Source organism: Pleurodeles waltl, chromosome 4_2, assembly GCF_031143425.1.
Source record: "Pleurodeles waltl isolate 20211129_DDA chromosome 4_2, aPleWal1.hap1.20221129, whole genome shotgun sequence".
Classification (NCBI taxonomy): domain Eukaryota; kingdom Metazoa; phylum Chordata; class Amphibia; order Caudata; family Salamandridae; genus Pleurodeles; species Pleurodeles waltl.
Genome location: NC_090443.1, coordinates 174,604,088 through 174,622,244, shown reverse-complemented (window position 1 = coordinate 174,622,244; position 18,157 = coordinate 174,604,088).

Genomic DNA, 18,157 nt, shown 5'->3' with positions numbered 1-18,157 from the left:
CCACTTCCCCTTTAATATTACTGAGTATTATTGAGGAGACTGCGTTGAAGTTACGCATCAATTTCATCCCCAAGTCTAGGGCTGGTGAAGCCCTGTGTTCTTTCTGAATTTGTTTTAACACTTCCGGTAAATTGGCAAGTGTCTGGGTATCATATGTGGTAATGTATATTTCAGTGAAGACTGTACCCCATGTGGTGCGGTCATCTACTGCGGGACCCATTCCAAATGCCAAGGATATTGTGAGTATTCTATGTTTCTCCTGTGGTCCAGTATGGGAAAACACAACTTTCAGCTGATTAGTTTTCGGGGCTATCCAGAATGGGATTTTCTCCCGTTCCTTCAGCACCTTGCCCATGATAGAATGTGCTGTTTGTGGGTTAATCCCAGTAATGGCCAACTGGTATCCAGCGGGTGCTGGTGGTGCTGGAAGCGCTGGTGTTTTGTTCAAAGTTTGCATTACGAACTGAACAAATTGTCTGTATAAAGTTACTAGTTTGTTGTAAAGATTGCACAAATCAGCTACCTGCAAATTATGGACACCGGGGTGTGGCGTAGATGTGGCAAACATTGGCCATGTTGGTCCATCGTTACCTAAGAGACCTAATCTCACAGGTTGTATTATGGGTGGTAGGGTGTCATTAAACCAGTTCTGATGTTCTTGATAAGTAATCAGTATTTCAAGATACTGATATGCTTGGTACCATTGTGATGCGTTTGCAACTCTATATGGAATTTGTATGTAGCGGAGTCTTCCTCAGGAAAGGTGACCCAGGAATAGAATGTTTTTGTTTGATAAGCTTCATGAGCTTCTCCAATTAATGTGACTTCCCCACCCTCATCTGTTAAGCCATGCGTTATTAGATGTAGTGTTAATGCATGTCTGACATTCTCTGGAATGTCTATGGCGCTAGCCATATTATGTAATGGCTACAGAGATGGAACACCAAATGGGGAGAAAGTCCTTTTACGAGTTCGAGCTCAAACAACCTACAGCCTAGGTAGGTGCTCCATTTTCAGGTGAGGAGGATTATCCCAAAGACCACAGACATCTCCCTAAAATGATACTTAGGGCTCCTGTTGTATGTGAGACAGAGAGCCCTCAGGGCATCTGTAAATCAGTGTCAACCACCATCGTTGGTGGCACCATGTCGTATTTGGACCCCCGCTCCTAGGTGAGACTGCTGGTTTAGGGATGACAGCACTTTTGTTTGTAGGCGAGTAGGCCAATCATACAACAAGTTGCAACTGTCCAGTCATACAACAAGATGCAACTGTTGGCCCAACTCTCCCGGCTCAAAAGCAGTACCTCGCCAAAAACCCAAACAGTAAATGGAGATTTCTGGCAGCCTTTACGCATGGAGTCAAGAGTGTGACATCTCAGGGGAGTCGTGGTTAAATGGAGATTACCCTTTTCTCACATGAGCAATAAGTCTTTGTCACATACAGGCAACAAAGGAGATTCAGTGAAGTTTTCAATAGGTTTTATTAATAAGTCTGCAATCTACTGTAAAATGATTAAGCTGCAATGATTAGGATAATTAACAATGCAAGAAGCAGAACTGTAAAGATGAGAGTCGTGAATACAAAGACTCCCACCATATTGCACTGAACATAAGATGTAAAATACGCCTTAATACCCTAGCATGGCGAACCTAATCACTAACCTAAAGAGAGCTAGGTGTGATAACCCTAATCTGCCAGTACTAGGTCCATGAGAAGAACCCCCAACCTTGTTACCTTGGAATGAGGTCTCTAGATCAGACTCCAAGAGGCGCGAAGACTGGGTCTGCATCAAGGTGACATGTACCATAGATAGCGTTGATTGCACCTGGTAGGGATCCCTCTGATAACCTTGTCTGCGTGAGATGTATTTATACAGATCTTGTAGGACCCCTGACGCAGGTATTTTCCCAAACAACAGATAAGAAGGCATGCTTGGGGCGGAAATTATATAAACAATTCCCTCCAAAAGTACATGATGTTCCTGTCACACGCAAGTGGGAAAGGGACATGATATGAAAACCTATGTATAACACTTGTCTTTGACACTGACAGTGACGCTTTCACAGAGTGGCCCTGATAACGTGAAATCAAAACATCTTCCTAGCTTTAAACATAGCAGCCCTCTTGGAAGAAATAATTAAATAAATGTGCTAAAACAGAGCAGGCTAAGTAGGTTAAAAGTCATTAGGTGATGGTGGCACAGGTCTGCAAGTCAGAAGGCTAAGCGAACTCCTGATTCCCAATAAAACTAAATAGGATCCACTACAAAGTGATTTGCCCAGAATCACAGGATGTTGAGCTCTTGCCGACACTCGAACCTTGTTCCCCAGCTCCAAAGGCAGCAGCTCTGGCCGTTATGCCATAACAAGTTCTATATGGGGAAAAAGTGATGCACCTGCGGCTCAAGGGGTCTGCAAACAAGCCCCAAAGTTTTAACACCTCTACACTGTGAGGGCATCTTCTTGGAGTTATCCACCATCACACTGCCAATGACTGACTCGGCACCCAATGTGATCCAGGAGATGCTTCAACACTACTTCCTACTTTGTGAGTAATTCAGCACTGCGCTCTGAAACCTTTATTGCAGCTTTCCACTACTTACAAAATTGGTGTGCCCTGACCTCTCAGAGCTATGCTTCACAACCATTTATCCTGGACTTATTTCAAACCACATATTTAATTTGCTGCGTGGTTTGCTTATTTGTAAGAACTTTGCTACACGAAACGCCCGCATAGCTGTGCCTGATTTGACCTGCCCTGTTTGGTTATCAGTCCAAATAACCCGCGCAACTGTATTTCAACTGTTTATGTGTTTATTAATTACTTTGACAACAGTATGATACTCCATTCACAGCAAGTTACGTTCTCACTGTCTGAAGTGCTCACAGTCTATTATACACCTGGGATGCTGCTTTCTGGTACCGAGTAAGAGCAATTCACCTGTGGTGCCGAGTTGTTTAGGATTCAAATCTCAGCACAGCTGATCAGCTCGTACTTACTGCTGATCGGCTTGAGGGTCCATTCTGAATAACGGCGAGCCCACTCATGTGCCTCTTTCCTAATCTGTGCACACATGTAAGAGAATACTCGTGCTTCAAAAAACATGCTCCCTTCGTTCCACGCTTATTACTTATCTCCAGTATTTGCTGGCATGACCTGCTTTTGTGGTCTTTTCCCCAGACTCTCTTGCAGCTGACAAAATTAAACAAGGACTTCTATTAACCCCTCCGCTGCCAGGTCTTTTCCCGCTCAGGTGCCAAGCTTTTATTTGGCTATTTGGGGCAGTTCGCGCTTAGTCTCTAATAACGTTTTGTCTACATAAGCTACCCACGCCAAATTGGCATCCTCTTTTTACAACATCATAGGGCTTCTAGAGATACCCAGAGTTGTGGGTTCCCCTGGAGGAGAGCAAGAAATTAGCCAAAATAGAGCAAAAAATTAATTTTCTTAAAAAAAAAAAAAAAATGGGCAAAAATGGCTGCAGATTACGGCTTCTGTTTTTTCCCCCGAAAATATAATCAACAAAGGGTTTTCAGTGCTAAAATCACCATCTTCCCAGCTTTCAGGAACAGGCAGACTTGAATCAGAAAAACAAATTTTCAACACAATTTTGGCATTTTACTGGGATATACTTCATTTTTACTTTATTTTGTGCTCTTCGCCTCCTTCCAGTTAGTGACAGAAATCATTGTGAAACCAATGCTAGATCCTGGAAAGCTAAAAGCTGCTGAAAAGTAGACAAAATCCTGAATTCGGCAAGGGGTCATTTGTGTAGATCTTACAAGGTTTTCCTACAGAAAATAACAGCTGAAATTAAACAAAAAAATATTCAAATTGAGGTGAAAAAACCAGCCATTTTTCTCCACGTTTTACTCTAACTTTTTCCTGCGATGTCAGATTTTTTAAGGCAATATACCGTTACGTCTGTTGGACTCGTCTGGTTGCAGGGATATGTAGGGCTTGTAGGTTCATTAAGAACCCTAGGTACTCAGAGCCAAAAAATGAGCTGCACCTTGCAATGAGTTTTCATTCTATACCGGGTATAGAGCAAATCGTTTGCTGAAATATAAAGACTGAGGAATAGGTATCAAGGAAACCTTTGTACTTCCAAAATGGGCACAAGATAAGGTGTTGAGAAGCAGTGGTTATGTGCACTTCTCTGAATTCCGGGGTGTCTTACATTTGGAAGGAAAGAAATGTAGAAAAAAACACGGGGCAGTAACACTTGTTCTTCTATCCTGTGTTCCCCCAAGTCTCCCGATAAAAATGGTACCTCACTTGTGTGGGTAGGCCTAGTGCCTGCGATAGGAAACACAACATGGACACATCACATTTTTACATTGATATATGACATGTTTTTTTCAAAGTGCCTAGCTGTGGATTTTGGCCTCTCGCTCAACCGGCACTTAGGGAAACCTATTAAACCTGTGCATTTTTGAAAATTAGACACCTAGGGGAATCCAAGATGGGGTGACTTGTGGGGCTCTCACTGGGTTCTGTTACCCAGAATCCTTCGCAAACCTCAAAACTTGGCAAAAAAAAAACACTTTTTCCTCACATTTCGGTGATAGAAAGTTCTGGAATCGAAGAGGATCCACACATTTCCTTCCACCCAGCATTCCCCCATGTCTCCCGATAAAAATGGTACCTCACTTGTGTAGGTAGGCCTAGTGCCTGTGAAAGGAAATCCCCCAAAACATTATGTGGACACATTAAAATTATCAAATACAACACTACCTGTTTTTGCGGGGGGCACCTGCATTTTTGGGCCTAGGCTCGGCAGCTACATAGGGAATCCTACCTAAACCGAAACATTTCTGAAAACTAGACACCCGCGGGAGTCCAGGGAGGTGTGACTTGTGTGGATCCCCAGTGTTTTCTTACCCAGAATCCTCAGCAAACCTTAAATGTAGCTAAAAAATCACATTTTTCTCACATTTCTTTGTAGGATCACCGTACCAGGACAAATTTCCTACCACCCAATGTTCCCCTCAGTCTCCTGGTAAAAATTATACCTCACTTGTGTAGGTGGGCCAAGTGCCTGTGACAGGGAAGAGCCAAAAACTTGTTGAAATTGAGGGGGAACCAAAGTGGGTCTAAAAGGGCAGTTTGAAAAAAAAAAATTTAGGCTGACAAGTTGGGCAGAATTTTTATCGGTATAGATGCGACAATGCTGGGTGGTAGGAATTTTGTGGATTCCTGCAGATTCCGGAAGGTTTCATCACAAAAATGTGCAATTTTCAGAAAAGTTGGAGGTTACAATAGGCCGATCTGTCTCAAGGGGGGAAGGAATGGCCTAAAACAAACATGCCCCCCAGGGGAGCGACCCTTGCCTAAGGGGTCGGTCCCTTGAGTGAAATTGACCACAAGAGAAAAATCCCTGGTCTCTAGTGGTTTCTGCCTCCCTTGGAGGCAGATTGACCTAATAAAAATAGGCCGATCTACCCCAAAAAGATTTTTCCCCCCAGGGGAGCGACCCTTGCCTATGGGGTTGCTCCCCACATCTAAAAAAAAAAAACGATCCTGGTGCCTAGAGGTTTCTGCCCCCCACAGGGGAGCGACCCTTGCCTAAGAGATTGCTCCCCACATCTAAAATAATAAAACAAACAAACAAAAAAGTATCCCTGGTGTCTAGAGGTTTCTGCCCTCCAGGGGCAGATCGGCCTATTTATAATAGGCCGATCCACCCCCATGGGGCCAGAAACGCCCTAGAAATAATTTGCCCCCCAGAGGAGGGACCCTTGCCCAAGGGGTCGCTCCCATTTATTGTAAACAAAAAAAAACCAAAACTCCCTGGTGTCTAGTGGGCATTTCTGCTGCCCGATGGCATCAATGCTGAGAGAGACATCAAAGGAAAGGAAAGTCCTTTCCTTTCCTTTCCTTTGATGCCTCTCTTGCCCCCTCCACGCTAAGCTTCCACCGCAGTGGGGGCAGCCTCTGATGATGTCAGCGCGCGATTGCGTGCTGACATCATCAGATGCCACGGGGGTCGGGGGTAGAAGGGGAAGCGATTCCCCTTCCATCCCTGCCCAGGGTGGGAGTGCCAGGCCCTCGGCCCATAGCAGGACGAGCTGGTCTCATCCTCGGCACACGGCGACCGTGGCCGAGACCAGCTCGTCCAGGGCACCAGAGGGGTTAATCACAACTAAAAAGGGCTTTTTGATCTATTTACAGTAATTGAAGAAGGCCTACGGAACAGCACATGGAAGTGAAGTAGAAAACAGACTTTCCTGCAATATATGTATCTTTCACCTTACTTTTAGCTTAATTAATTTTCCCACAGGTGTATCTTGGATACAGCATTGTGTATCAGTGGTTTGAATATTTTCTTGGTTATCTGGTTAATACTCATATTTTCGTTTCTAATTCCATTTATCCTTACTTTTCATTTTTTCTGTTTTTCACTGCTTAAACAAAACCCCCCAAAAACATTTTTTATCCTTTTTCCCAGGGTGTAAAACATGCAACATATGCCACACCCACCTTTTTTCTGTCCTCTCCTGGGGAACCGCCATTACCATGTTAAAAACTGAAAAAAATATTTTATTAACTACTTAAAGTATGTGGTTCTACTTTATCTTCAGAAAAAAACATATATGGTAATATATTGCTTAGGTGCGGAAGGTCCAGAAGTATATGAGAACATGTACTTAACATGGTTGGGGATGGGGGTAATGCGTTGAATGAGTTTGAGACAGCTTTTAAAAAACTGGATACTCATTAAATGCTCAAAATTCTATTTTGGCTAAAGAAAACAAAATGATGAGTCGGTTGAAGCCTTTGTGCTTGCCTTCAGGAAATTTGTTGCCCAGTGCAACTTTGGGGAATACACAGAAGAAAGAATCTGTGACCAATTCATGTTGGAGTGTAAGAGTGATAACATGAGGGAGGAGCGATGGGGTAAAAGTGCTCCGAATCTCACAGAGGTCCTTACAATAACAAAACAGGTCATACACTCTATGCAATGTATATGCGTATGTGTATATAATGTATCAGAAACTAGGCAAACACAGTCCATGCAATTAACAAGCGAAAGAAAAAACTATTTCACCAAGCAAAAAATAAATTGTTACAGATACGGCAATCTTAACCACTTGACAAATTCCAAAGATTGTCCTGCTGTCCATGTAGTATGCAGGCTGTACGGAAAGAGGGGACACTTACCTAAGTGCTGCAAGACTTCCCTCCAGTAAGGAGAAGGTAAATGAAGTATGTGCTGATGAGGAAGACATTATACTACAAATTTAGGATGATATTAATTGTGTAGCAAATGCAGAGTTTACACATCCCTCAGATGTGTTTAAATTTAATGGAATGGACGTAGTCATGAGGATGGTCTCAGGTGCTAGACTGTCCTTAATATCTGAGAAGGACTATGACAGCTATTTCAAAGGAAAAGTTACACTAAGTCCACCTGATGTCACACCATAAAGTTACGGAGGAAAGCTGATAGATTTACTTGGTTACTTTGAGGCAGATTTTGAGCTCCAAAGCAATTGGGCATCTGGGAAGGTGTATGTCCCTTCAAGGTGTGATACAAGTTTAATTTGGTCACACCGGAAACTATTGGGAATTTTTCTGGACCCAAATTTAAATCAGCAAGTGCAGGTAAGAAAGGTGGATACCATGGCTGAGGAGTTACAGCAAGACTTTCTGCAGGTATTCTCAAAAAGGGTTGGATGTGTGAAAAGGTATGGACTTGGTATTAGGCTAAAAGAGGGAGCTACTCCAGTTGCATGTAAGGATAGGAACATGCCCTTAAGCCTCCATGGTGTGGTAGAGTTTGAACTGAATAGACTTGGGAAGGCAGGCATTATTAAGGCAGTGGAGGACTCACAATGGGTGGCGTCAGTTGTGTTGGCTACTAAGGGTTCTGGGGAGATTTGTCTTTATGTTGACCTCAGACATCTCAATAAGGAAGTAACTGAAGACAAATTTCCTCTACCAAATATTATAGAAATGGTGATCCTGAGGGGCAACGACAAGTATTTCACTACACTTCACTTGAAGTCTGCCTATCATCAGGTCAGATTAAGTGAAGATTTGGAAAACCTTACTGCCTTCATTACACCTTTCAGGGTGTACCACTTCAATAGGATGCCATTTGGGCTCTGTTCCGCAACATCTGTGTTCCAGAGGGATTATTGGGGTGACATGCTTTCAGAATGACATGTTAATTTTTTGTGACAACCTGCATAATCATGTAAATAGAGTCAAGAAAATGTTACATGTATTTTTGCAGAAAGGAATAATGCTCCAGAGTAGCAAGCGAACGTTGGAGCTATCTCAGGTAACATATTTAGCACATGTTATTTCTAGTTTTGGTGTTTAAACAACGGCTCACCTCATCACCACTATATCTGAACTGCCACAGCCCTCCAAGAAAGAAGAGGTTTAAACATTTCTTGGAATGGCAGAATTTTGTTCCAGTCTAGCACCCAATTTTGCAAGTCGAGATATGGCCATCAGGAACCTTCTCAGGAAGGGTGTTCAATTTGATTGGACAGAGGAGTGCTGCAAGGAATTTGAGGATGCAAAAATTACTTTGACATCAGCTTAATTGTTAAAGAGCTCTGTCCCAGGGGTGTCTTGTATAATTGTAACAGATGCTAGTGAAAAAAGGCTTGGTGCTGTTTTGAAGCAGAAGTACGGCAGAGATGAAGTTACCATGGCAACTGACTTCAGATCATTAAGAGGAGTGGAAGTGTGGTATTCAACTATAGAGAGAGAAGCACTAGCAGTATACCTGGCAATAAGAAGGTTTCGCCAGTTTCTATGGGGGAGGGGGGCAAATTGTTCAAGCTGTGAAAGGCAGTTACCTGAGTTACTTGGCAGAGACTGTGGCTGGAGTTTCTTCTGTACAATAAACCTAGTTTATTTTTTAACACTGTTACACTGCGAGAAAAATTTCTTGGAGCTACATAACATCACACAGGGTTGCTACACAAGGCGGCATACATGGCTCTAATAAGGATTTCGAATTTTGATAGAAGCACTGCACTGACAAATTGTGTTCCTGTCACTTTGCAGCAAACTTGGAATAATTGTTGCCCGTGTAGATGCACAATGGCGGGCTAAAGTATTTCATCTTCAGCACACCTGGGAGGCCTGTAAAACCACTGCATGCGTAATATTCAGATGCAGGTAAAGAAGGATCAGGGGCATAGCTTGGTCAGTAAGATTGAGGGGTATGAGCTTCAGATTTTCCAACAATCACACTGTCACAAATTGTGAAAATAATTTATTCGACAAGCAGTGCGCACAAGAGGGGCTTAAGGGGCAGTGGAAAGGGGGAAAAATGCAGAATGGTAGAGGTACTAACTGAAAAACACTGCATTTTGCAAAATAACCAACACTGCGGAAATCTTTCCAAACTGAGAGGGAGAGAGGGTATGTCCGTATTTGTCTGTTTGTGTAAAAAGTCCTGTTGAAATCTGATACCTCACCATAACCGAAACTCAAAGCACCTGTACCTAACTATATCACAAATACATTTGTTAGGCAGGTGTAACACCCCAAGCACCCTCCTTGAAGCTATGCTCCTGAGAAGGGTAGGACATAAAACACATCCTGATCTACCACTGCTAGTGTCTTTGAAGAAGATGCTAGGTTTTATTTCTGGTTTAGTCTGACCAGCGGTGGTGTATCTATCTTTACATCATTTTGTAACAACCTCTCTCAAGCGATAAGAGGAGGACATTAATTTTGAATCTGCCTACGATGACCATTCGTTTTACACTTTCTTAAGCTCTCTTTGGCAGGGGCCGAGCTAAATATTTCCCAGCAAATGACAGATCAAGGACCTTGGAGTGCAGCAAGGCCTGTCCGGGAGCGCTGCTAATGTCAGACGTATATTTACACTGAACACATGACATACAGAAGATCCTACTGTGAATAGAAGTGACTACTTACTCTTTGAAAAATCTAGTGTAAATTATATACTTGTTGTCAAGAGAAGTGGAATGTCATTACAAATAAACCATCTTCGATCTCTTCTTGTAGTTTGTGCTCACCAAGACAGCACTAGTCTTGTACTGGCACAAGTGGAACAGTTGTGTAAGTCATGACTTTGGCATAACTCTATAAGGTGTGCTTTCTGACCCAAGGGTGACATTCAATGCACCAGCAATGAATGTGAAAAACAAGTTTTAGCAACTCTGCAAATCATTAATTAATGTGTAATTGACATAGAAGTATTTCTTTGTGTTACTAACAATCCCATAGAGGGATGAGTGGCACTGTGGAAATAGCAACACACCTTATTTCATTATTCACAGCATCACAAAAACAAAACTAAGGAGAATGAACACTTTTATGTTAAAAGTATTTATTACTACAGGAACAATCTGTTTCTCAGTATATCTAAAACAACTACGCAGAATATTATGAAAACAGCAACAAGACACGTTTTAAGTAACAATAACAAAATTAACATTTCCAGCACTTCTAAAATGTCACAAAAAATTTTACCAATAACCTAGCCCCCTGAGACCTATTTCTATGTGCTATACTAGGTAGGCCTGAAAGGCAGAGGAACTTGCAAATCTAGAGTTTCTTTGAGAGGAGAGACGTATTGCATACCTTGTTGACAGCAAAGGCTGTCTTTATCAGTGGAGGCGTGAAGACAGTGTTCCCCGCAAAGAGCAAACACCCACTTACAGCAGCAGTCAGTCTTCCTCCGGGACTTGGCTTTATCATCTTCAGTCTTCAGGTGAGATTCATAATTTGTGAATTGTGCTGGCAGCTGGTGAGACCGTGTCTGGGAAAATCTTGGGCGATAATCTGGACGAAGGATCGCTCCTGACAAGTGATTAAGTGACAGTCCTTATATACTAAATCTTATCAGAAATTGGAATTTCCGACATAAGTTCAGGAATGTCTGACATAGATTATATGCATCATGGTATGTGTCCCAGACGTTTCCTTAAAAACATATAAGGCAAAAGGACGTCAATTCATACTACATTCTTTTGGTTATATGTATGTGTTCTTATTTACCTTTGACGTGGTGGCAAGAAGACATTCGAACCAGACGAATGCTGCATTAGCTGCATCTATTAGAGGTGGGCAATAAATTCTGCTCCTCTGGCAGAATTGTGGCCAGTTTGCGTTGTGCTTGTAACGCAGAGCTCTAGCTAAACTCCGCAAACTGCCACGTGGTGAAGTTTTTTCTCACACACGGCTTGACAATGGTAAGTTGGTGAGCATAAGTGAAAATTAGAGTCCCCTAGCACGATTTTCAGGTGCTGTGAGGGCACCTGGCGAGATTTCCCCAAAGCAGGTGGTTGGGGCAGTCATGGCGTGCACTGTGAGATAGATGCCACTAGAGTAAAAAACCTACTTGTGCGGCAGCAAAACCAACTTGAGAAGCAGTGCTCTCTGGCACACTATGTGGTACTAAAAATCAGTGCAAGCAGCACAACATGCCAATTCATGCGTAATACGGCAGAGTTTTCATGTAACTCTGTGAAATTAAGAGGAGTGAAACTCTGCAAGTTCCTCCCACCTCTTGTATCTATGTCACTAATCAAAGAACATAATGATATTACAGTTTCGAAAAACATAAGGTTTGGCGACATCTGGGCTAAAAGATAGACCTGACAATGATTCTGCATAAATCAGGGAATATGATTGCTTCCATTCCTAAGTTAAGGAAGATGGCGATCTCCATGAATTAGGATGGAGTTGGGCCTACATAAGATGAGGTCAAACCTAAGGACTTTACTAGAGAGTTTTTAAAGAAATGTTTACTGATACTAGCAGCATGTTCTCATTCTTACTGAAGATGGCGATTTCCACGCTGAAGAACTCACCAGGAGAATTCCTTTATTTTGCAACAACATAGTTGGTTGTCACAGGGGAGAATCAAGTGAGGCGTCTCCCAGATTTTCAATGCCCTGCTCAATAACTCTTCCTGGATGGAATAGCTCATTTGCAGCTTGCACTGCTCGATTAACCATATCAGGCCTGTTGTCAAGTTGGAAGGCCCTCATAGGCCTTGACCCAGACATATTTTAATGAGAAAGAAGCACACACACAAACTCCCTCTCACACACTGTTGACCAACAATTGTACTACCACTCGTGCCTGGCTTATTTGTTTTACATCTTGATATTGTCACTAGGATGAAACTAAACCAGTCAAAACCTGAGTCGTACAAACAGTACTAGAATAAAGGGATACCTTAAGTCTCAAGCAAAAAGTGACAGTTGTCCCACCCCAGAACTGACGTCTCGTCTGTTACCGGGACTTCTGGGCCCTCAGGGGCCCACCACGGAAATGGTATCACTTTCGGGGATCACGTGACCATGTTGGCTCATGTGTGTTGTGATATCACCCTAGCCACATGTTTGTCACGTCCTTATGGCCCTAACCACGTGGCTAGGGCTATGCAGCAACCGTCACAGGCCTTGGCACCATGTCTATGGTGTTTCTCAGCCTGGAAGCCTCTAAAAAACACAACCCCGGGCATGTTCAGTCAGCCGCAGGTGAGAGGCAGCTTGTGTATGAACAGGCAGGGGCATTTTTTTTTGTTAGAGGGAGTCCCCCTTTAAATGCAGCTTTTTGCGTTGGCTGGGGCTTTGTCAAATAAGGTCAAAATTGCTGTACTGTATTATGTAGCATAAATGCATTCCCAGGGTTTGGGAGAAACAGAAAAGTGAGTGGTGGTGGGGAGAGAGGTGTATAGAGAGGGAAAAAAAGAGGGGTGTTAGTAGAGATGTGGGGCATGAAAATGAGGTAGAGAGAGGGAAATTAACATTAAAAAACATGCTTGTCTACAGTATAGCCTGGTATGAAGAGAAGGCGGCACTGCAGCCCGCGAGGCCCACTTTATAAGCCAGAGCCCCTCTCCGAATACCCTATCCAAGAATTCATGACATGTAGCTTAGGAGCGCAAGAATCCTTGGTGAGATAGAGAGAACCCCACGGCTCCCCGACTCCCAAAAGTAGCCATCAGCCAAGATTGTTTCTGACTTAATTATGTCTTTTGTGCAAACTTCTAGACATATTCATAAAAATAATCCAATCCAATATGAACTGGAACACAAATGCAGAGGGGGGAGGCTAGACCCCACCTCAAAGTAGGACCGATCTCCTCAATAAATCACAAAAAATTGGATTTTTATTAACTCAATTGTTGACAATGTCTAGACATATTCACAGGCTTTGGAGCTGTGATAATAAACACATAATTAGCAATCTCTACTAAATATAAAATGCCACATGTGGGAGACTCCAGCCCGAATCAGACCCCACACTTCAAGTCTGCCTACAGCCGGGTTTCCTGAGCCACATGAAGAAAAGCATTGAGATGTACATCGGTGAGCAAGCCGTAGCCACGGGACCAGACTTTCTACAGGTAATCAATCAAAAAATTTGTATAACGCGCTACTCACCCGGAGGGTCTCAAGGCGCTGGGGGGGAGGGGGGACCGCTACTGCTCAAACAGCCAGGTCTTGAGTTGCTTCCTGAAGGAGAGGTGGTCGTGGGTCAGACGGAGGTGGATGGGGAGGGAGTTCCAAGTCTTGGCTGCCAGGTAGGAGAAGGATCTTCCTCCCATGGTGGCTTTTCTAATGCGTGGCACGGCGGCGAGGGCGTGGCTGGTCGATCGTAGCTGGCGGGTGGGAGTGTAGAAGGTCAGGCGGTTGTTGAGGTACCTGGGGCCCAGGTCGTGGAGGGCCTTGTGTGCGTGGGTGAGGAGGCGGAACGTGATTCTCTTGCTGACGGGGAGCCAGTGCAAGTCTCTCAGGTGTCCGGAGATGTGGCTGTGTCGGGGGATGTCAAGGATGAGGCGTGCGGAGGCGTTCTGGATGCGTTGGAGTCTTTTCTGTAGTTTGACCGTGGTTCCGGTGTAGAGGGTGTTACCGTAGTCCAGTCGGCTGGTGACGAGTGCCTGGGTGACCGTCTTCCTGGTTTCGGTGGGGATCCATCGGAAGATCTTTCGGAGCATGCGTAAGATGTTGAAGCATGATGAAGAGACGGCGTTGACTTGTCTGGTCATCGAGAGGGAGGAGTCCAGGATGAAGCCCAGGTTGCGTGCGTGGTCCGTTGGTTTGGGTGCGCTGCCCAGGGCAGGGGGCCACCAGGAGTCGTCCCAGGCAGATGGTGATGATCCAAGGATGAGGACTTCCGTCTTGTCTGAGTTTAGTTTCAGGCGGCTGTTCATCATCCACTCGGCTACGTCTTTCATCCCTTCGTGCAGGTTGGTTCTGGCGGTGGCTGGGTCGTTGGTGAGGGAGAGGATCAGCTGAGTGTCGTCGGCGTAGGAGATGATGTTGAGGTTGTGATGGCGTGCGATGGCTGCGAGGGGGCTCATGTAGACGTTGAAGAGGGTGGGGCTGAGTGAAGATCCTTGTGGTACGCCGCAGATGACTTCGGTGGCCTCGGATCTGAACGGGGGGAGGCGGACTCTCTGGGTTCTTCCGGTGAGGAACGAGATGATCCACTCTAGAGCCTTCTCTTGAATTCCGATGTTGCTGAGGCGCTGCACTAGGGTGCGGTGGCAGACCGTGTCGAACGCTGCGGAGAGGTCCAGGAGGATGAGGGCCGCTGTTTCCCCATTGTCGAGCAGGGCTCGGATGTCGTCAGTGGCTGCGATGAGGGCGGTCTCGGTGCTGTGGTTGGCTCGGAAGCCGGACTGTGAGTGGTCGAGGGATCCATTAGTCTCGAGGAAGGCGGCCAGCTGTCTGTTGACGGTCTTCTCGATGACTTTGGCAGGAAACGGGAGGAGCGAGATGGGGCGGTAGTTCTTGAGGTCGGTGGGGTCTGCTGATGGTTTCTTCAGGAGGGCGCTGAGTTCGGCATGCTTCCAGCTCTCCGGGTAGGTGGCGGTGTTGAAGGAGCAATTGATGATGTCCCGGAGATGCGGTGCGATGACGGAGTCGGCCTTGTTGAAGACGTGGTGGGGGCATGGGTCGGTTGGTGATCCGGAATGGATAGTGTTCATCGTATGGATGGTGTCTTCGGTGCTGACCGGGGTCCAGGCGCGGAGGGTGGTGTTGGGGGGCGTCTGTTTGGTGGTTGGGTGCGTGGTCTGTGCGCCGAAGCTGTTGTGTATGTCGGCGATCTTGCGGTGAAAGAACGAGGCGAGTGAGTCGCAGAGGTCTTGTGAGGGGGTGATGTCGTTGTTTCCGGCGCTGGGGTTGGAGAGCTCTTTGACGATGCTGAAGAGTTCCTTGCTGTTGTGTGCGTTGTTGTCTAGTCGTTCTTTGAATGCTGTCTTCTTGGTGGTGTGGATCAGCTGGTGGTGTTTACGGGACGCGTACTTGAGGGCGGTCATGTTGTCTGTAGTCGGGTTTTTTCGCCAGGCTCTCTCGAGGGTGCGGCAGTTCTTCTTGGAGTTCTTGAGGTCGTTGTTGAACCAGGAGGCTTTCTTGCTGTTGGGCCTGATGGGATGGGTTTTCAGAGGTGCGAGGTTGTCAGCGCAGTTGGTGATCCACTGTGTAAGGATCACCAGGGTCAGAGGTCGCTCTCTCTATCGCTGCGCGGCCTCCATATGAGGGGAAGAGGGAGGGAGGAGCAGCTGGGAGGTGGGAGCGGGGCGGCCAATGGGGAGCAAGGGGGCGGAGCTACCGGAGTGTAGCGGCGGGAAACGAACGGGCGGCGATGGGGTGACGCGACGAGGCTGGAAGAGAGAAGAACACGGTAAGGGCAAACAAGGTAAAAACAATACAATACAGTGGAACAATACCAGGGGCACAGGCACTCGGGGTACAGAAGAAAGAGCGGACACAGGCACTCGGGCACAACGAGGAGGGCGCTGGCGCTAGGTCACTGGAGGCGGGAAGGCAGTCAGGGCACAGGAGCACAGGGCACAGGAGCGAGAGCGGTCACGCTGGAGGCTGTGAGGCGGTGAGGGGAGCGACCTGCCTGAGAACCAGGGTCAGAGGTAAAACATTGCTGTCTCTTATCTTTTACAAGATTTTCACCAATATTTGCCAGCTTAAGCAATCTGAATTGAAAATATCCATATTGTTACACACGGCCCCATTAGCCAAATGGCTTGTTGTGCAGAATAAAAACTGTCTGTGTAGAGATTTTGAAAGGTCTGTGGGAAAGGTTTCCCTATTGATGAGCTGTGCATACAAGGTCTTAATCTGTGTTACAAAATGATTAAAACTGTTGCTTAAAACGTTGGGGAGTGTTATAATATTCTTTGCAGTGTTTTTCTTGTAAGAGTTAAGGATCATCAGCAAGCTGTGGAAAGTGTCTCAAAGTGCTGAGCTGTAATACTGTGCAGGAGGGTTTTGTGGGATAGAGATGATGTTCAGAGGGCCACACAGGAGTGGGAGGGGGCTGCAGGCTCTGTAGTCAGATTTAAGATAGTGCTGTGGGTTATAGCAATGCAGTTAAGAAACTGAAGCTTGTACGTACCGCGTCCAGCAGCATCAACAGCTGTTACTTAAAAAAGTGGTTGCAACTTTATTTTTAAGCAAAAGACTGAAACATTTTTTCTTGTAATTGTTTAATTTTCTGTGTAATAATATAAATTACTCATGGGATCTTCTTGCAATAAAAGATGTATAAACAATCTGTTGTTAAAACCGGCTGTTTTGATTGTAATATTCTCTGCACAGGTTAAGGACCTAAACCATTCCTATTCTTATGTGTCTGAATTGTTTAGGGATGGCTCAAAGTCTCTGTGTTAATTAGCCCTGCTTGCTATACAGGTTGATAAGAATGACAGTTCCAGGAACTTTAAAAGGTTTTAATAGATTGTGAACGTCTGCCTAGAAACCTTTATTTTTATTTTTTTATTAATCAATCAATTTAGATATGTTTATTTTGTAATAAATACATCCTTAAAACAGATAACAATATACATTAAAGTACGAGCAATAAAAAGGCAGTAGTTTACCTAAAAATATTAGATCCCTATCAAAATAAAAAACATGAGATAAAATACACCTAAGCATTCTTCTGTGGATAGCACCCCCTGTCAATTTTTTAAATCTTCCTACTCAATCGTTTGGCGAGTGCTGCTCAAGTACTTAAGTGCTACAGGTGACTATGAGTGTATCATTAACATTCTTGTATATGGGACATGGATCAATGTTCATAAGTCATCAACATATCAACTTTACGCTGTCCCTTAGTCCCTACAATACAGAGTATGATTCAGCTGGAGTGCTATATGCAGAACGTTCCTAGTCATCCTTCTGCATTCAATGTCCCACTACCTCTCATTTATAATGGTTGATGCCGAGTGTTCTTAAGCCTTCCTTAGTATTCAATGCTCAATTATTCAACAAGGCCAAATAACAGCAGCCCAGCCTTTGCTACCTGTGTGTGAGATATTAATCAACATGCATCAACAGTATTTCATTATTTATTAGAGAAAGGTGTCAATCAGATGTATTGGTACCCCCTGAATGGAGCTTGCAGAGGATATAAAGACAAGAAGTAGTGAATGCCTTGATGTACTGTAATGCACAAAGATTAAGCAGTAGCTAAGGCTTTGCGTCTAACAAGCCTCATCCTATCTAGAAATTTTGCCACAGCAAAAGCATAAAAAGGTATAGAATCAGATTGTAGAATCCTCAAAGCTGTTAAGCAACTCCTTGTGCCCAGAGATCGACAAACTGGTTGGATCCAGCACTTCCTTGGCCAGACATCTGGACAGCACATGGACTATACACTCTTTGGCTTTTTTGCAACTCAGGCGCAAAGTGAAAGATGAGGATTGTGAGTCCCACTTTACAGTAAACATCTTGAGTGGCAAAAAGTGATATAAGAAACTATGGCCTGTGAGAGCCTTTTTTTAAGCAAATTTTGTTTGTTCTGCTTGCAGGCTCTCGATACATTATCATGGAGCCACGAGAACCAGCTGACTTTCAACAAGGTACGGATATTTAGAGTTCTGAGTTCTCCTAACATCACCAGCTTTTTTTTTTAAAAGGTATTCATGTGTGCGTGTTTTACAGGTTACGAGGCGAAAGTGAAGCTGACTGTCTTCATACACTAAGATTCAGTTTATCTCAACAAAGACTCAATGGTCGCTTTAAACAGCGTGGAGCATAATACTGCAATTACAGATGAATAAAGGACAGGCATGTTGTATAAATGATGTCGGAAGATTAGATTGTGAGCCCATAGGGGTATTTTCTACCTTCCAAAAGCCAGGACTCCACCTTGCCCCCCAGAGAGTTCCCTA